The following is a 21,392-nucleotide window of genomic DNA, read 5'->3' as shown; positions in this document are numbered from 1 at the left end:
GCACCAATGGGTGGCAGGTACGAGGATACAGAGCTCAACTTAATGTGAAGAAGGACCTTCCTTTATGGAAGGCTAAGAGCAGAGGGAAAAGTAGCAGGTTTTCTGAGGAGAGAGACTTCCTTGTTGGCTAACGGAGATGTTTAAGCAGAAGCTAAAAAGCTGTTTGGTAGGGATGTTAAGGAAGTGAGTCAGGCATTGATAGATTTTGGAACGGGGGGTGTCTAAATTGTTTTCAGCATTGTAACTCCATCATTAAACATGGCTGTCTTACTAATACTGCAGAATTAGAATAAAGTCCTGCTGACAACAGCTGCGCCAGCCCTGCTGTTTGTTTTGCAATGGCTGCTTGGTTGTTAAACTCTGCAGGTGAAATAACAGAGTGACGGAGAGCAGTGCCAGTGAGATGGGCTGCCTCTCATCCAGAGTAGAGATCACAAACCGGTACCCCATAGGCAAAACCCAGCCCAGTGATTTAGAAACATCTGGTGCAGGGAGCTTCTTTTTTTTACAATAAGGAGAGTCATGTAAAAAAATCTGTATTTCAGAGCTCTCTCAAAAAATTGGAAGATTTCACAAAGCCCTGGGCCCACATTTGTTCATGACATCAGTGGGCTGGAGCTGAGTCCCTCTTCTTCAGAAAGGGCGTGAATCTCCAGTTCACCACAGTCCCCACCATTCCATCTCATCCATAACACCTTACTGTATCATCTGTCGCTTCCTTGTTGACGTTTGAGGTTTTGTTTGTTTGTTTTGGCTGTGCGGCTTGTGGGATCTTAGTTCCCCAAGCGGGGATCGAACCTGTGCCCCCTGCAGTGGAAGTGTGGAGTCCTAACCACTGGGCTGCCAGGGATTTCCTTGACATTTGAGTTTTGACTTCTGATCTAGACACTGACACTCTTGCCCTTCTATGGGAAAAAAAATAAAGAAGAAAGCAAAGTCAAGAATGAGAAAGCAGAGGAGTTGGAGGCGGGTCATCATGCCTCACCAAGAGCCCTGGACTTGGATTAAAAGGACCCAGATTTTACTCTGAGTGTACCTCTTATATCTCAAAGCCTACATTTCTTCATCTACTGAATAGGAACAGTAAACAGGACTATGTTTATTTTTGAATGAGATGGTAAGTGCAGGACCACCTGGCACATAACCTTGCCCAAAGTACATGTTCTGGTTAGCTGATGTCTCTCTATGCTCTCCTGTAAAACCCAAGGCAACTCTAATATTCCTTGTTCAGTGATTTTTGATTTTCATGTCTGTTTTCTCTTTGTGTCTTATTCAACTTTATATCACCAAGCACTGAACTTGACTTTTTGATGAATGGAGTGAATTTTTTTTTAAAACAGGATTTTAAAATAATTAATTTTATTTTTAGCTGTGCATGGGCTTTCTCTAGTTGCTGCTAGCAGGGGCTACCCTTCATTGCGGTACGTGGGCTTCTCATTGCAGTTGCTTCTCTCGTTGCAGAGCATGGGCTCTAGGCGCATGGGGTTCAGTAGTTGTGGCTCGCAGGCTCAGTAGTTGTGGCACATGGGCTTAGTTGCTCCACGGCATGTGGGATCTTCCTGGACCAGGGATTGAATCCGTGTCCCCTGCGTTTGCAGGCGGATTCTTAACCACTGCTCCACCAGGGAAGTCCCCAAATGGAGTGAATTTTGAGAGTGAGGGAAGAGAGAACGGAGAAAGAGGAGATGACTGGGCATCTCCTTCCTTCCCCGTTTCTCAGATCCCCCTCCCCTCCTTCCTGGGTCCTCAGTGTCCTAGTCCTGCCCTGAACTCCAATCTCTCTAGAAGGATGTCCACCCATACTTACCTGGACCACTGTGTGCCCAGTTTGAATATTCTTAAATTAAGAAAGTGGTTCTTTCTTAAACATATCCCAGTTCTTTTTTTTTTTTTTTTTTTTTTTTTTTTAAATTATATTTATTTATTTATTTTTGGCTGTGTTGGGTCTTCGTTTCTATGCGAGGGCTTTCGCTAGTTGCGGCGAGCAGGGCCCACTCTTCATCGCGGTGCGCGGGCCTCTCACTGTCGCGGCCTCTCGTTGTGGAGCGCAGGCTCCAGACGCGCAGGCTCAGTAGTTGTGGCTCACGGGCCCAGTTGCCCCGTGGCATGTGGGATCTTCCCGGACCAGGGCTCGAACCCGTGTCCCCTGCATTGGCAGGCGGATTCTTAACCACTGCGCCACCAGGGAAGCCCCCAGTTCTTTATTTAAGAGCTTTATTATCAGGTTTGCTTAAGACTCCTGAAATAGTTACTAATACCTGGAGGTATAGCACTGTTCTGGTTTATCATGACTCTGGTTTTCACTGAATACTTAGTATTTTTTTTTTTTTTACAATTTTTTTTTTTTTTTTTTTGCGGTATGCGGGCCTCTCACTGTTGTGGCCTCTCCCATTGCGGAGCACAGGCTCCGGACGCGCAGGCCCAGCGGCCATGGTTCACGGGCCCAGCCACTCCGTGGCATGCGGGATCCTCCCGGACCGGGGCACGAACCGGTATCCCCTGCATCGGCAGGCGGACTCTCAACCACTGCGCCACCAGGGAAGCCCAAATACTTAGTATTTTAAAGTAGTTGTTTTACTAACAAGTTATTTTGCTTTTGTGACCTGAAACAGTACTCTGAAATATTTACTGGGATTGATACATTACTCAGATATATAATTTTTCTATATTTTTCAAAAAGGAAAAAACTCATAGTACAAAAAAGAAAACAAGGTAGCATGTTTGGTGGTATATGTTTCAGCAGGAGCATCTGGCCTGATTATCTTACAACATATAAAGCCTTTCCATACCTGATGTCAGCATGTGCAAGCAATGTTACTTTTTGTTACTATGTTATAATAATACTTGGGTGTATCTGTTTGATTAAATGGACTGTTTCTGTGTTTCCTAGCAGTGTGGCTGTAAAAAGTGTTCTAAACACTTTTGTCAGGAAACCCCAGTTTTAATTCCAATTCCCTGTTTACTGGCTAGGAGCCAAGACCAAACATTTAAACTGTTATAATTGCTAAATTGTGTTCGCCCCCGAACACATACAAGGTGGTCTGCTAAATATGTACTCTGGGGCTTCCCTGGTGGCGCAGTGGTTGAGAGTCCACCTGCCGATGCAGGGGACACGGGTTCGTGCCCCGGTCTGGGAAGATCCCACATGCCGCGGAGCTGCTGGGCCCGTGAGCCATGGCCGCTGAGCCTGCGCGTCCGGAGCCTGTGCTCCGCAACGGGAGAGGCCACAACAGTGAGAGGCCCGCGTACCGCAAAAAAAAAAAAAAAAAAAAAAAAAAAAAAAAAAAAAAAAATATATGTACTCTGTCTGATCTCAACACCCTCAGTAGTCTACGAAATAGATGTTTTTATTATTTCCATTATATAGATGAGAATATTGAGTCACAGATGGATTAGGTAACTTGTCTAGTTAATGATGGAACCAAAATTTGAGTCAGGCAGTGTGACCTCAAAACTTGCATTTTTAACAATAATAATAATATCAGCAATAATACTACTGTAAGATAGAAGTAATAGCTTGGACTTACATAGTGCTGGTTGTGTGACAGGCAGTTCTCCAAATGCTGTACATTCATTTAATTTATTCAAACTCATTGAGCTGTGCTTTCTTAGTTCATAGACTTGTTATGAGTATTAAATATGAATTGTGTGTGCTATAGAAATTGTAAATTAACTCAATTTCTTGGGTGGCATTATTGTACATTCACACATAAGAGTGAAGAATTTTATGATTTTTTTTTTTGAATTTTATGATTTTCAGGGGAATTCCCTGGCAGTCCAGTGGTTGGGACTTGGCGCTTTCGATGCCGTGGCTTGAGGTTCAGCCCCTTGTTGGGGAACTAAGATCCTGCAAGCTGTGGCGTGGCCAAAAAAATAAATAAATAAAAATAATTTTATGATTTTGATTAATTCACATCCTTTAAAGTGACCAGGAAGGTAGAGTTTGCTGCATGCAGAAAGGCTGCATTTGTGTTAATTTAATAAAACAGTATGATAGTAATAGCTTGGTCCTTCTTTAGTAAGTTTGTAGTTAAATTTTCATTTTCCTTAAAACTTTTTACAAGATAGAATTTACTCAGGGCTGTTATTTAGTGACTGTATTATAACTGAGTAATTGGAGGGACTAATTATCTGTCTTGTGCCCTAGTCCCTGTGGTTGCTATGGTGACTGCTTTAACAATGTTCAGTTACCTTGACTGCTGAATTAGGCTTCAGTGCATCATCCCTTGTTTAAAGCCATGTTTTCCAGGGTGGAACCACTCTGTTTCTGTAAATTTGTGTTTGTTATCATCTGAAAATTTTTAAGGCCGTTGTTTTATGGCCTCTGCTGTAATTTTGTGTGTGTGTGCAGCATGATGAAAAAAGTGAAAAGCCCTTAAATTAAATCAGTTTAATCCATGTCCTTAAACTAGATGGTAAGCTGCTTTAGGCCTTTTCCTATCCCTTACACCTGGTCCCAGCTCAGTAAATCTTTGCTGGTTGACTCTCAGGTTAAGGATTATTTTTATAGTAGCATATGGTAGGCTTAAAAAAAAATACTGGTAGTTGAAAACTTGTTGGCGTATATCCATTTTCAGATTTTTCTAGGTCTCATAGAGAAGCAGCAGAACCATCTGTCCCTGAACCTAGGGTGGATGTCAGCGGTCTCCTTTCAGTTGCACTGTCTTTGTAGTCGATTGTCTTGCTGTGCTGTAATTAAGCCAGCCGGTAGGAGTCCCTGTATTGAAGGGGCCCTCTCCCTGCTGGATAAGTACCACTGCCTTTGTGTTACATGCCATGTTATTGTGGAGTGGATAATTTTTTTTCCTGCATGGGTCTTGATTTAATAGCAGGATCCTCTGAGCTTCTTCCAAGAAGCACCACATCTCCCTGAAAATAGATGGAGGATGAATTCTTTCTTGAGATCCTGAAGACTATTAAATAAAAGCTTTTCTTTTTCTCATGTTCAAAAATGCTAAATGTTTATAATTATACTCCCAGTGAGCAACTTGGTTCACTGGCTTCCTTCCTGCTCTGGCAAAGGTAGTTTCTTTTTTTTAGCTTTTTTAGTTTTTTTTTAGTTTCTTTTTATGGCAGAGAAATTTTATAAAAATGTAATATTTTTAAAAATGCCTAAAAGTCAAGAACATAACATCTTTATAAGCCTCTCACTATGGGCTAATAAAAGAAAGGCTATATATGAGACTGTTATGCTTGGATTTGAATATCCTTTATTCATCTTTTCTCTTATACTTACCTTCATAAAGCCTTGTGTTCCCTCCTACAGGCAAGCCTCCCTCCTCTCATCCATTCTCTTACCTCCTCACCCCTCTCCTGCCAAACATTCCACTTATCTGTTTGCTGCTCTTCTCCGTGGTAAGCAAACTTTCTTGTATCTTAACCTCCTCCCAGAATATTCTTTCTGTCTCCTCGACTGGGCTTACTTGTCTCCCCTGCAGCCTCCTATAGAAGATATTGCTTGTTCTCTCCCATATCCTAAAAATCTAAGAATCCAGAGCCAGTGGCATATTCTCCCCCAACCCCACTGCAATCTCCAGACCATTATTCTTCTATCATTGCCTCTATTTTTGCTATGCGTCCTGTCTTTAGTCTGTTTTGACTGAATAATTCAGTGAGAAAGAATAGACTCAAGGAAAGAGCTAAGATGGGGAGACACAAGTGAGGAGTTCTTCAGCAAATATGTTATCGTGTGATGCTTTTAATTTTTTGTGAGAACCTATAACTGCATTCATAAGCACACAATTCTTTTTTTTTTTTTTTTGCGGTACGGGGGCCTCTCACTGTTGTGGCCTCTCCTGTTGCAGAGCACAGGCTCCGGACGCGCAGGCTTAGCGGCCATGGCTCATGGGCTCAGCCGCTCCGCGCCATATGGGATCTTCCCAGACCGGGGCACGAACCCGTGTCCCCTGCATCGGCAGGCGGACTCTCAACCACTGCGCCACCAGGGAAGCCCATAAGCACACAATTTTGACTACATGGCTGAGTACAAAGCAGCTCCAAGAATAATAATATAAAGTTTGGATATTTAACTTCAAGGTAGAAATAATATTAGTCCCTGGGTAAGATGCATAATTTTACCTTGAAATGTGGTAAATCAAATCAAAATGGACCTCAGTTTTCCAGGAAGCATTTTACAGAACTTTGATTTCTTGCCAGAAATCTTCCCAGGCCTGACCTTTTGAAGTCTGTTATTGCTCTGAGGATGTATCAGTAGAATATGATTAGAAATGTAGATGATTAAAAATGCTGGCATTGGGACTTCCCTGGTGGCACAGGGGTTAAGAATCCGCCTGCCGGTGCAGGGGACATGGGTTCGAGCCCTGGTCCGGGAGGACCCCACATGCGGCGAAGCAACTAAGCCCATGTCAATGAAGACCCAACGCAGCCACAAAAAAAAAAAAAAAAAAAAAATTGCTGGCATTTATTTGTGGTCACAAGTGTTACTGACCTGTACACATAAGAAATAGAAATCTACTGCCTTCTTTTCCAAAAATCCTTACTTATTGGATAAGTAAAACATAGAATGTCATACCATTTTGAATTTTTACATTTTAATGAAGTTGAAGGGACTTCCCTGGTGGCTAAGACTCTGAGCTCCTAATGCAGGGAGCCCGGGTTCGATCCCTGGTCAGGGAACTAGATCCCACATGCTGCAACTAAGAAAAGATCCTGCATGCCCCAGCAAAGATCCTACGTGTGGCAACTAAGACCTGGCACAGCCAAATAAATAAGTAAATATTAAGAAAAAAAGTTGAACAACTTTTTTCATGTTGCTTACCATTTTAAATTCCTCTTCTGTTAGATTGTTTTGGGGAGGTGTGTCCTTTGCCTTCTAATCAAACTGCATGTCCCTGCTTCCATTGAAAGAAGTGCCATATAGTTTGAGAGGACCTTTATTTTCTAAGAAGACTATTTGATTAAATGTTTATAAGAACTAGATCTACAAATAAGAAGCAAAATGTTGGGTTTTAATTTCTTTGGATAAAAATTTTACACATATTTCCTCATTCTCACAGGGTTACTTTTTTTTTTTTTTTTTTGCGGTACACGGGCCTCTCACTGTTGTGGCCTCTCCCGTTGCGGAGCACAGGCTCCGGAGGCGCAGGCTCAGCGGCCATGGCTCACGGGCCCAGCCGCTCTGCGGCATGTGGGATCTTCCCGGACCGGGGCACAAACCCGTGTCCCCTGCATTGGCAGGCGGACTCTCAACCATTGCGCCATCAGGGAAGCCCAGGGTTACATATTTAAGAGTGTGTAGTTTTGGCATTTGAGGAAGCAGAACTGAAAAAAAAAGACATTAATAACTGCATTAACAGCATGGTATATACCGGAGGACTATAAATGTGGTGACTTAAATTCAGCGATTGGAAATTTAACGTTTTTCATTGTGATTGAAATCTTCCTTAGAACATACATGTTTCCTTGACTCAGAAAGGAAAATATGTTGAGGAAATTTCACTAGTTACCTTATAATTCTGTAAAAATCTGTTACCTTTCAAGGGTATAAAAGTTCAGAACCAGGGTTCTCTGTTTTGCTTCTTTGCCCTGAGTGAGTGGTTACCTTTTCTGAGCCCTTGGCTTTCCTTCTGTGAACAGAAGGCACTCCATCTGCTGTTTTAAAGTGGAGATTTACAATTCAAACAAGACAATGTTTTGATCTTATACTCGTGTGTTCTAAGATAGCCACTTAAAATTAAGAAAAAGATATTATTCAAGACCTTACTATCTTTTTTGTAACCTATTCAGAATTTATATTTTTGATTTTTTTTGTCCTGATATGTGTTTTTTGACCAATTTGTTGTGTTTTTGTTGTTAAGTTAAACATGTATGAAAAGGTGTCTCAGAACAGTATCCTATATTTCTAATGCCCAATGAGAAATTTGATTTGGACCCCCCTCCTTTGGACAGACTTTTGAATAGCATTTACCACAATATCCTGTACATGTTGGTTTTCTTACCTTTTTTTACTCCCCATTCTTTGTAAACTTTGTGAGTCAGTAGCCTTGTCTTACTTGTTTTTGTCTCTCTCTAGGGCCTAACACACAGTAGGTAGTCAACTAATGTTTGTTGAATGAAGACCTAAATCATAGTCTGGTTTTTAAAAGGTATAAATTTTATCATGTTTTCCATTTTGCTGAGGATTCCTTTATCCTATTATTCCTATATCCCTAATGGGAAGGAAAAGTTAAAATAAAAGTCTCTTCACCTTCCTCTGCATAATGGTCAACTCTTCAAGCATCACCAGGCAAGACCTGCACCGTGAGCCGGAGGACACAGCTTAGACTGTGGAGCTCACATGTTAGGATGAATTGTATGAAACTGCCATTTTTGTAGATCAAAATGATAGAATATTGTAATTCCACATGGTTCAGCCTAATGTATTTAACAAAAAGGTATGGGTGAGGGCTTAAAGTTTAATCCATTTTGGGAATCTATATTATCTGAGAACAACTGATATACACAAAAAGTCAAAGGAAAATTAATTAACTTAAGAATTAGGACCAACATTTCATAGTGGATAGTCAGGAAAAAAAAAGAATTGATTGGAATTCTTTATTCTTATTTTACATATGAAACTATGCATATATTTGTGAAAATATGTTGGAAAAATAAAAATAAACGAATTCTTCAAATTGAAAATGAATGGTTTATTGTTACCTATGGTATTTTTCCTCCACAAAAAAGGCAGATTACAACAGCCTTCACTTCACATCTGACTCTATGAGCATTTCGTTAAAGAGATCTCAAACTAAATTTGAGGACTTCGTTAACTTTCCAGGGGTTAAAAAAATACTTAAGTCATTATTTTCTTATGAAGCATCCAAAATATAGTCAGGCTTTCTTATTTTATTTTCTTCAATTGTTAACAGTCTAAGGCTGTAAAATTCTTATCTATCAGGGACTTGGGGTGTTATTGGAGCCATCTTTTGTGGACCTTATGAAATCCTGCACAATTTGAAATTTTATAGTGAATTCTGTTTGCATTGCCTTTGCTGTGTCCACAGCAGCGTTCCATGAGACAAGTACAGAGACACTGATTCTCCAACTATAAATAGTTCTCTCAACTCTACCCATTCCCCTTATCCTGCTTCCTTTTTCTTCGTGGCAGTTATTATCTCCTGATTATATTTTTTGTTTGTCCTTTGTCTCCTCCCATAGTTTCCAGAACATCTAGTTTTATATGTCTGCGTAACCTTTTTAAAAAACATCTTAAACTGTGAAATATGCTATATATACAGAAAAAGTATACAAACACAAATGTATAGTCTAACAAATAATATAAAGCCACTATTCATGTAGTCATCACCCAGGTGGAAGGAATAGAATTTATGAGCACCCCAGCATCTCCCTTTGTGCCCCTCCTCCATTGCAACTCCCTCACCCTAGGTAATCCATAATTTTGGATTTCCTGTTTTATGAAATGCCTATTTAACTCTTTAGCCATTTGAAATATTAGGTTATCTGTCTTTTAAAAACATGGTATATGGGAATTCTTTATATATGTTCAGAATCCTAGTCTTTTATCATTTGTATGTGTTGCAAATATCTCCTTGTACACAGTGATTTGTCTTTTCGATCATAAATGATTCTTTCCAAAATGAGTATTAGCATCTCACAATAGGACAATGGCTTTTCTGCTAGCAAAATCTAATATTTCCCCTTTCTCTTCATGAAAATTTTTTTGCTACAGTACCAGTGAATATACCAGAGGTATAAATCCATGGCAGGTGTGAATGCCAAAGATTATGGTTTAAATCAGCAAAATATACCTTCTTAGATACTAGAAACATTTTGTCAAATGGCCTCTAGCTTTATCTGGGCCACTTGAAGAATCACCAGGAGATGTTATACAGTAAAGTTAATCCACTTAGGATAACAGCATTTAGTAACTGCTTTCATTAATCAAGGCAGGTTAATTTACTGTCTACTTGCATAATAATGTCAAAAAAATCTGTTATCTACTGAAATCTTTTATACAGAAAGTTAAGTGTCTATTTCCTTCATTAAGATGAAGGTTCAAATACTAATCCAAATTACTCAGAATCACTTTCTCTTCCTCACCTTTCTGACACCCCCCTCCCCACTCTCCTACAAGAGAGGCTAAACTGCATTATCAGTCATCCCAGAGCTCAGCTCTCTTCTTTTGTATTTAGATACCATCCATTTACTTTCATGGACAGTTACCAATGGCATTACTATGGGAGGGGGCACGTGAAATTGTCTCTTATCTAGAAAAAGAGCTGGTTGTCTCCTGATGGTTGAGCGATATACATAGATGTTGAGGGAGACCTAAGTTGTTTTGAAAGCAGTATTCCTTAATTCTTGTCAATGTTTTCATCAGTACCACTATGCATGTTTTATCTCTGCATATCTTAGCATTTTGTTTTGGACATTTTGGTCTTTGCTTCTGCTAAGGGGCTGAGTAAGAGAGGAACAAGAAAGTAAAGAAGCCTTGATGCTAAGTAGTACATCCATTCAGTGCCCACAGCTACACATTATTGAAATCATGAGGAATGCTCTCTGGCACAAGCTAATGGTCATGGATATGACAGAAGTGGTAGAGGAAAAGGCCATGGAGAGGTACAAAGTAGGAGGGATGAAAGGATTCACCCTTGCTCTCAAAATCTTATATTTATATTCCTAAATCCCATTTCTTCTTTCTTTTGACTATGATTTACTGATTACCAATTAAATTACCAGATACTATGTTATTCCACAGGAGATCCTGAATATCTTTAAGTAGCTCCTAGTCTTAGAAGAGGAAAGGAGGAGGGAGATGCTAAAATAATTATAATATACTCATAATACATGATAATATGCAGAATGTGTTGTGAGCACAGAGAGCCAGTAACTTTACATGGAGAAAATAGTTTTTGAGCTGATCTTAGAGGGCCAGGTTGATAGACTTTGATGTTCAGTTAGATTTGAGGGGTTAGGGAGAGGGAGTTTTTCATTTGGTTGTTTTAAGGCTAGATGAATATTATTTCTATAAATGACAGAAGTACTAGATGACAGCAGATTTCTGTTTTCTGTATATTTATACATTATGACAGTTCACTTACAGACACACTCATCCTTGTACATAAATTATTCATATAATGTTTACCTTTCCCCAGTCTGAGTTGGCAGCTTTGGGCACAGAGATCAGGGGAGCCAGCTCCTCCTTCAGTGGGTGTTTGGGTGGAATGCTTTCAAAGAAGTTCCTTTCTCTTGGTTCTTCTTTTTTACCCCCAAGTTCAAAGATCTTGATTAGACATTTCTACTTGTGTCATACCTTCCTGATCTATTGATGTCCAGGAAATTTGATAACAGACATTTTAGACTTGTTTAATCATTTAAAGGAGCTTTTAAAATAATAAATGACTCTCAAGGCCAGTTTAGTTTTGCTGAGGTGAAGATCACTATTATAATTAGAGTCTTTGATCTAGTGAGGTAGAGAAATTTCTGGTCAAATGATGAACTGAAGACTCAACACATGTGCTCTGAAAGTTTTATTTGTCCCATTAGACATCTTTCCTTTTTTTGTGGTGGTATTAGACTGATATTATATATTGGCATTCTGTAAGCCTACTTTGATAAATCAAAGTAGAGATAAATTGTGTTTTCAGCTAATTGTGTTAGCAATTGTGTATCCCAGCAGGTGTTTACTAAGTACTTACTATATGTGAAACACTGTATAGGTGCTAGCCATACAAAGATGAGCAAAACAGGTATGGGTTCTGTCTTCATAGCACTTAGAGTTTAGTGGGAAAAAATGGAATTAATCAGTTTCCCATATTTATAATTACAAATGACATACACATACAAATAAAGGCTCTCTCATAATCCATTCATTCTTCTCTTTCACTCTTCTTCCTAATTATACCATCTGCATAAGTTAGCAGTCATTTGTCAGGCTTATTTAGCAACCAACTTTGCAATTTTCTCTAGCACATTTTTGCTAGTAATTGCCGTTACATAGTTACTCTTACATGTTGGCCAATAGTGCTTCACAGCCATGATGGCTTCAGATATTCAACTTGCGAAAGCATGTGGATGGAGAGGCCATGAACCGAAGTAGAGAACATAGGAGAAAAGATTTGAGACTAAGAAAAAAAATGTTTTGAACACATGGAGTTTAAGGGAACTGTAAGACATCGGAGTGGAGGTACTCAACAGGCTAGCGCAAATACACTTCTGAGTCTCAAGACTAATGAAAAAGCAAGAAAATTGACAATAAGGAACCATTAACATGGGTCTTGCTCTGCTTGTGCAATATTTAATGTCAAATTATTGCATATAAGTAGTTCTTGAAGCCATGGGGGTGAATGAGATGAAAGTAGAGGAAGAAGGAAAAGAGCTATGGATGGAGTCATTTTGGATGATTACTTATCAGACAGCTAAACTTCTTATTTCTTGGTAGTGAAGATTTACCAAGAATTTCTATGCTATTTAAAGTTAAATGATTTGTGATTAAAATCATTCAAGTTCATTGTTCACTGCTCGCTCGATTTCTGTTTTGTTTTTTAACGTCTGCTTCAAGGCTACTCTCTTTATAGTTTCTATGGTGATGATTTTTAAAAAACTTCCAAGTTTTCTTGAAACATGAATAAGTACACAATGACTTAGTGAATGTGGGCCGTGAGTAACTGGCTGTACGATTAACAGCTGCCGTCTCAGGCAGCACTTACAATGCCGGCAGCATTTTGAGAGCAAGTCTGAATGGACCCACTTGTAATCAGCTATGAAAAACCATTTGTGTATAGTGTGTTTCATTTTTTCATGTGTAAAAATAAATAAAATTAAAGGATTTCTGTACAAGTCACATTTGGTTTTAAGTTTTACTAATTTCTATATGTAAAAAAAGATATAGTGATTATGCAAATTGAAAGTTTTGACGGCAGGTGTTAATGATTGTGCAAATTGAAAAACAAAACAAAACACTTAAAGGGCTGGAGGAGAGAGGGAAAAATCTCAAAGAGACAGCATGGCCAGCAAGCCTTGACAACAATCTTAAGAAAAAATATCTGTATCGACAGCAGCAATCCAAGGTAGCTTTGTTTAAAAAGGGAAGCAAAGGGCTTCCCTGGTGGTGCAGTGGTTGAGAGTCCGCCTGCCGATGCAGGGGACAGGGGTTCGTGACCCGGTCCGGGAGGATCCCACATGCCGCGGAGCGGTTGGGCCCGTGAGCCATGGCCGCTGAGCCTGCGCGTCCGGAGCCTGCGCTCCGCAACGGGAGAGGCCACAGCAGTGAGAGGCCCGCGTACCGCAGAAAAAAAAAAAAAAAAAAAAGAATAAAGGCAAGACATTGACCCTATCTGAAGAATTCTGGTCACATGATCACAAGGAACATGAGTAACCAGTTTGGGATTCTGCAGTAGTCCTAGGAGATCATTTTGGCCTGTCTGAAAATTTTCTCTAGAGAAATGAGAGAAAAGCACACATTTTCTTCTTGACCTTGAGAATTTATCCTGGTTTGCTGTGTACAAACAGGAAGATCCCAGGAGTTGCCCAGTCAGTTTTAGAGAGGCATGTGGATGAAGATAGGGATTAGAAGAACTGGGCTTTGGGGCTGAACAGGGAGAATGATGATGTGAAAGCACTTACCCAAGAAGATGCTTCTCTTTAGCTGTACCAATGTACTGCTTATTAACATCCCTGAACTCCTGTTTTTGCTTTTCCTTGCTGTAGATAGGTAATTTCCAGGGCTGCTGTGTAGTACAGCTTTGGAGAGTAGTGATGGAAGTGCCACCACTGATGTTATGCAGTGCAGGTCTACACAGCCTGACACAGAGGCCTTGGGTTGGTCCATGATGGTGCTGAGCGTATGATAGTCTGATATCCCACTAGAGTAGAGGTTTTCTCGTATCATATGAGATAGATAAGAATATGCAGGCTGTTATCCAGAGACAGTAGTCGAAAGAGGAGAAACCTTTCCATAGGTAAGGAGGCAGACAAGACTCGTGATAACTTCACTGACTCTTCTTTCTGAGCATTTCCCTGTCGTTTTCATTATGGCCCTTCCTTGTAATCTTGGTATAAACTGTACTCTGCTTCTCAGCAGTTCTGGTAAATCTTTGTACTTCAGCAAACATTCCGAAACATGTAGGGTGCACTGGCTTATGTCCTTCCTGTAGACATCAAAACAGACGGTGGTGGCATTGTCAGAAAGATGGTAGCAGACACAGTTGCCTAAAGATATTAGATTTCCTTGCTGTAAAAGAATACTGAGGGCTTCCCTGGTGGCACAGTGGTTGGGAGTCCGCCTGCCGATGCAGGGGACACGGGTTTGTGCCCCGGTCCGGAAAGATCCCACATGCCGCGGAGCAGCTGGGCCCGTGAGCCATGGCCGCTGAGCCTGCGCGTAGTATTCCCATAATTTTGTCAGTGTCAGTGAAATTTTCTCATTTCACTAGGCTTAACTCATTTATCTTTGGCAACTTTTCCTTCATTGAGTCCCACTACCAAGTCCAGTTGAGTTTTCCTTTGCAGTGACTGTAGGAATAATTCCTTCTTCTCCATTCCTTTTGTCATGACCACAGATTCTCACTGGAATATCTTCAGTATTCTCCCAAGAAGGTTTTTTTTTTTTGGCATTTGTTTTGTTCTTTAAAACTTCTGTTTTAATAAGTAGTTCACAGACAGGAATTACTTGAAGAATTACCCCGAGCTCCATAACAATCAGTATCTGAAGTGGTCTGAAAATCTTGAAGCATAAAGGCAAGATTTAGTGTAGAAATGTTCCTAGGTGATTCTGATATGTACCCTTGGTTAAGAATTACTGCTCTGTTCTTCCCTCCAGTTCGTCTTACTCCCCATTGTTAGATCAGTTGTTTAAATACCACTGAAATCCTTCCTTTGCCAGCAGCCTCCTCAAGTCTGTCAGCTCAAGGTCAAGCTCCTTAGTCTGAGATTCAGCACTGCTCACTGTTCCTCCAGGAGAGCCCTGAGCTCTGAGCAGCTAGTATTTCCTTTATCTGTCGTGTTCGTATTCACTCTTGTGACTTTACTGGTCTCAATAAAGTAGATCTTTCTTAACTTCCTCAAGACCTGCCTTCTCCAAGCATTCCCAATGAATGTAGCTCACTCATATTATTCTTTCCTTTCCCCAAATTCCTGTGGTCTTATGGCCTGTACAGCTTATAACCCAGTACTTAATTATGGACTGTCTTGTATGCATGACATATTTTCTATCAAAGTAGATTTTCAGTTTCTTAAGAGTAGGAAAGTATTTGATATCCTGTACACAGTCCAGTATAGCCTGGCACTATAAATCAACTTAATCATACACTAAATAATGTCTGTACTGATGGATTGTGGATAAACCTCCTGCTTTATCCTGTATCCAATTAAAATGATCCCATTTATGGTTTTCCCCTAATTCAAGCATTTTACCCCATATTGTTTCTGCAGTTAGGCAGAGAGGTGGGCATCTGTGAAATCAACCATTTTGCTTTTCTTACTCAAAATGTGATTTTAAAAAAAGTTGTGGGGGCTTCCCTGGTGGCGCAGTGGTTGAGAGTCTGCCTGCCAATGCAGGGGACACGGGTTCAAGCCCTGGTCTGGGAAGATCCCACGTGCCACGGAGCAGCTGGGCCCGTGAGCTACAAATACTGAGCTCTGCGCGTCTGGAGCCTGTGCTCCGCAGTGAGAGGCCGCGACAGTGAGAGGCCCGCGCACCGCGATGAAGAGTGGCCCCCGCTTGCCACAACTAGAGAAAGCCCTCGCACAGAAACGAAGACCCAACACAGCCAAAAATAAATAAATGAATAAATAAATTTAAAAAAAAAAAAAAAGTTGTGGTTTTCTTAAAATCAAGTATCTTGAATGCCATTTATTATTATTTTTTCAGTTAATCAACATATTTTTAAATTTCTTTAATCCACAGTGCAGACAGGGCCCTAAAAGAAAATGTGAGCTTTGTCCGCAGCTGTACCCTATCAGCCACTAGCAGTCTGATTGCATTATTTCAAAGGCATAGCAATTATTTACACTCTTTATTACCCAGGGGCATTTCAAACTGTTACTGAAATGCATCCATCCCTGGAGTAACCATCTGTGAATTGTAACACCATAAGGTAGAATGATGAGCAGCTACATCTAATTGATATGCAAAAAGGAGTTTCAGCTGTCCAGCTATGGAGATTAAAATTCATCCTTTAGTAGGCTATTTCAGCTAAATTTTTGTTTATCATATTATCTAGTTCAAGGACCTGTTGTTTTAGGATTCGCAAAAAGAGAAATACAGCCCTCTTCTCCACTGAGATAAGAACATCTCAAAATGAAAGCATCTTCTTTAAAAAATGTTTGTTGTAAAAAATTCAAACTCTACAGAGAAAGGAAAGTTCTTGTAAACTGCAAGGAGGTTGCTATCATTGTTGTAGAATAGCACAATAACAGTACATCTCTTTCATACATTTGCTTGCACTCCAAAATTCCTGAGAGGAAAAAAAAAGAAAGAAAAAATGCTTTATTTTAATGTTTCAACTGCATTAAAATAAAAGAAACTATTGGGAGGAACATTTGTTAGTAAAATATATTCCCCATATTAAATGGGTTTTATAACAATGACTTAAAGTCACTGAAAATTTTCTCCCCCTTTATTACAACATGTAACCCTGACGGGGTCTCTTAAATTAGCTGTCTGGCTAGAGGTAGTAAGCCCTCCCAGTGACGCCAACCCTTTTGGAATTATCTAGGAATCCTACAGACCAGCTCATATTTCAGAAAAGTTGTTCTGTGGTGATTTATAGTCTGTGTGGAGAATAACACTTTTAAAATGTAGTGAGGTCTTGAAATAGCCCTACTGTTGCCGCCCGCTGAGAGAGAATTACTCTCCTGAGGTCTGCCCCAGTGGCTGGAAGGAAAATAGCGGCTCCTTGTCAGTCTGTGGCAGGAGTGGATTATCAGACATTTGTAAAGAGACAGCAGCAGACTCAGGCCTTTCTGCAGTAAAATTGCACTTAAAAATGGTTGCTCCTCCAGGGTTTCTGTGCGCGGTATTAAGGCACACTGCAGTCCAGGCAGCAGGCAAACAGCTCTCCTTGAATATCTGTGTGTGCAAAGTGCCTGCGCTCGTCCTGCCTATGCCTGCGAGGATGCAGGGCCATCTTCTCTGCTGCTCAGCACAGCTCAGTCCCAGCCCCTGGGATGAATTAATAATGGGATATAGCCGAGAGCAGCTTTAGCCTCGGCTTGGGTTCCCAGCTATCATGCTGCTGAAGTCTAAGGATGCGCTTAAAGTAATTGAAGCAAAGCACAGCAGGGATGTATTGGCTCAAGATGAGGCACTCTGGGAGATCACTGTTAACAGCATTGTGGGAGTTATTTGGCACTGGAAATCTAGACCATTTCCTAAAATTCCAAATATTTTTTGGCATTTTGGGCTCCAGATATTTAGTATTCTTTTTGGAAGAGCTGTTAGCTGCCAAGCAGTTTACATTTTGAAATTACGCTGTGATGACATCTCTAAGCTTGTCTTGGTGTTACTTACCACAAGCAGGACATGTATGTATTTCAGAACACGTATGTTTAGATAAACCAGGAGAGCTGCTGTGACACAAAGCTGGAAGCAGTCAAAGCAACTTTTTATATTCTTAATAAATTATTTGAAAATTACTTGTATTCAAGAAAAACTCCAACTATTTGAATTCTCCTCTGCAAACAGAAAAAATTCTACAAAAATTGTTACGTATACATATATACAAACACACATATAAATATGAGCGTGTGAGAGATTTTGTTTCCTGTCATATAGTATGTGATAACTGTGTTTTGTGATGTGTATGTGTGGTGCTGTTTACCAATGTGTTTTTGATTCTGTATCTTAAGATTACTACCCATTTTACAGATGAACGGGTTTGCAAGGCAGAAATAGAGACACAGATGTAGAGAACAAATGTATGGACACCAAGGTGAGGAAGCGGGGTGGGGGGTGGGATGAACTGGGAGATTGGGATTGACATATATACACTAATATGTATAAAATAGATAACTAACAAGAACCTGCTGTATAGCACAGGGAACTCCACTGTACAGTAGAAGCTAACACAACATTGTAAAACAACTATACCCCAATAAAAAAAAAAATTACTACCCATTTGACAGTATTGACCCTGTAATGTTGTGATCTAAGAACAAATCTCAGGAAATCCTTACATTTTAGCTCTCAAAACAATTTCTCAAAATGATGGTACTGTTTTATACTGAATAAATGTTACTGCCTATTATAGAAACAATAATTTTGACATTTACAAATCAGGTAGTATTTTTGTAGTCAAGCTAATTCTCTGACTTAACAGATTACTTTTTACAATCATTTAGTCCTCAAAAGTATCCTGGGGCATAATTGTTATCTTTGTGTTTATAACATTGTAAAAAATTTGCTTGAGGTTGCACAGCCAGGAGAAGTAGGACCCAAACCCAGATTTCTCAGACATCAAATATTGTGATCTTTTGTACCATGTTGTCTTCCAAGAAAGAGAGTAGTAGACTCTAGTTTAGACTTTTAAATTATTTATTCCTTAAATATATTCCTTAAATTATATTATAAAGTGTAGTTCAGCGTTTAAGAGCATGGCTTCTAGAGTAAAAATGTATGGGTTTAAGTTTTAGGTCCGTTACTTGCTAAACTGTGTGAAGTTACTTAACATCCCTGTGCTCCAGTCTTCTCATTTGTAAAACGTGTGTGTTACCTTGTGGGGTTTTATATATTTGTTTATTTATCTGTACATATTTATCTGTGTATACATTTACACATCCTTCTTTTCCTCTCTCTCTATATCTCTCTATATAGAGATATAGATACACACCCCCACTAGGGGTGTGTACCTGTACAGAATGAATTAGTGTGTATTCGTGGTTCTTCACTGGGAGTAATTTTGCCCTCTCCTTTCCCGTCCCCCACCTTGGGAGACATTTGGCAATGTCTGGAGACATTTTTGCCATCCCAACTGGAGGTTGCTATGGCATCTATTGCATACTACTAAATGTCTTATACTGCATTGGACATCCTTCCAAAACAAAGAATTATCTGACCCAAAATGTCAGAGAATTCAGGGCTGAGGTGATTATCTCTGGATTAGTATAAATTAGCTATTGTCAATCTGAATACATTTGTGTGTATGTGTGTATTATATATACGTACATACATAGAGAGACAGAGAGACAGATACACACATATGTATGCTAAATGAGTCAGCAAATATAAAACACTTTGAACTGTTGCCTAGAATATAATTACAGTAAGTCCCCTACATATACATAAGTCCCCTACAGAACCTTCAAGTTTTGAACTTTCAAAGATGTGAACATGCATTTGCATGTCCAGTCACATAAGTTAGTTCACGTGTCTGGCATACATTGTCACATGTGTGCATCCTTTACAAGTGGTTGTGCTTTTGTGTACTTTACTGTATAGAGTACAGTAGTGCAGTATCTTTATTTCAAGCCCAGGATACCCAGAAGCAAGTGTAAAAGCAGCAGTATATAGCCGATTGTGTTAGCTGGGTACCTAGACTAAGTTTGTTGGACTTATGAACAAACTGGACTTCTGAACGTGTTCTCTGAACGGAACTCATTCATATGTAGGGGACTTACTGTACGGGTATGTATGTGTTAGTCATAGTTATTGTTTTTCTAAACCAAAGGTCTGGTTTTCACAGGCTTAAAACCTAATAAATATGGATGTTAATTGGCATATGTTTTTAAAATATTAGATATTGATTCAGCAGATGAAATTCTTTAAATCACTCTTATCTAGTATTATGATTATTTTGAGTCTAGAGCCTTATTTTTATTTAATTAATTAATTATTTTTTTGGCTGTGTTGGGTCTTCATAGCTGTGCATGGGCTTTCTCTATAGTTGTAGTGAGTGGGGGGCAACTCTTCGTTGTGGTGTGTGGGCTTCTCATTGTGGTGGCTTCTCTTGTTGTGGAGCACGGGCTCTAGGTGTGCAGTCTTCAGTAGTTGCAGCATTCGGGTTCCATAGTTGTGGCATGTGGGCCCTTAGAGCATGCGGGCTTCAGTAGTTGTGGCACGGGGGCTTAGTTGCTTCATGGCATGTGGCATCTTCCAGGACCAGGGATCGAACCCATGTCCCCTGCATTGGCAGGTGGATTCTTTTTTTTTTTTTTTTTTTTTTTGGCAGGTGGATTCTTAAGCACTGTGCCACCAGGGAAGTCCCTAGAGCCTAATTTTAGAGATAAGTACTCGATCCCTGCCTCTATGTGTCAATTTGAATTTTCTTTCTTAATGTTTTTTCCCTTTTGTGGTACCCTTTGATGCAAAGGTTAATGAAGGACCCAGGCTCACTCATATGGATGCTAAGGAATTTACCTTCTCTAGAAGGGATGAAATGTCAATAGGACAAACCTCTTTGCCTAGGAGCAAATTCAGGTGTTGTGCTATTATTTTGGATAGTTTGTATTAATAGATTTTCAGACCTATCTCTAAGCATTTTGGGGGCCTAGGACAAGAGGACAAATGGAAGCTTGCTCAATCTATATCCAAATATTAAAAGTGATAAATCAGTGGTTCTCCCCACATTTTCTGCTTATTCTGGAAGGAAACAAGATTCCTGGACGCTCAAGGGTACCTATTGGGTGGTACTAGGAGGCATCTGATCCCAAATCTTCTTGCCGCCGTTTCTTTGTCTTCTCAGTATGACAGTTTATTTCCTAGGTATTCTCTCAGTCTCTCTCTCTTTCTCCATTTTTTCCTGTCTTCATTGGTCACAGCTTAGTGAATTTCACCTTGGAAATTTACTTTTTCATCTATTCACATTAAAAAAAAAAAACGGTTTTCACATATTCACTTCACTGTCATGATGAAGAGCATGGGTTCTGAAAACTGACTACCTGGGCCAAATCTACTATCACACTGGCTGTGTGATTCTGGGCAAGTTTAACTTCCCTTTGTGTCAGTCTCTGCATCTGCAAAATGGGGATAATAATAATACTTCAGAGGGTTGTTCTGATGCCAAATGAAAATATACGTGTAAAGTTGGTAATAAGGGTGGCCCCCTACAGCGGCACCTTCAGTACCTGAAAGGCCTTTGGCCAACAGATGTCACAAAGTTTATTTAATATTAATTTGACCATTAATTACTGGGTGCCTTACTATGTGCTAAGGGTTGGGGCAGTGATATAGTTAAGTAGTTAAGGTGTGGGATTTGGAATTAGACTGCCTGGTTTTAGATCCTGGCTCTTCCACTTACTAGCCTTGTGACCTTGGGCATGTTATTTAACTTCTCTGCGGCTCAGTTTCCAGATGTAAAAGGAAAATAAAAATAATAGCAACACGTTAAGGTTGTTGTAAGAACTAAATGAGTTAATATGTGGAAAGAATACCTGTGGCACATAGTAAGCATTCAACAAATATTAGCTATTCATCTTCTTCAAACTCTTATGGT

The 21,392-nt window shown here is 39.8% G+C and overlaps 1 protein-coding gene across 4 annotated transcripts in view; it reads left to right on the top strand.

Annotated features, from left to right (window-relative positions):
* BICD1 (BICD cargo adaptor 1) overlaps positions 1–21,392 on the top strand; it is a 213,136-nt gene that overhangs the window by 18,320 nt on the left and 173,424 nt on the right. The gene's annotated exons all lie outside the window — the stretch shown is intronic.

The sequence above is a fragment of the Phocoena sinus genome, chromosome 10 (genome assembly GCF_008692025.1).
Source record: "Phocoena sinus isolate mPhoSin1 chromosome 10, mPhoSin1.pri, whole genome shotgun sequence".
Classification (NCBI taxonomy): Eukaryota; Metazoa; Chordata; class Mammalia; order Artiodactyla; family Phocoenidae; genus Phocoena; species Phocoena sinus.
This window is presented reverse-complemented; position numbering and strand designations above follow the sequence as displayed.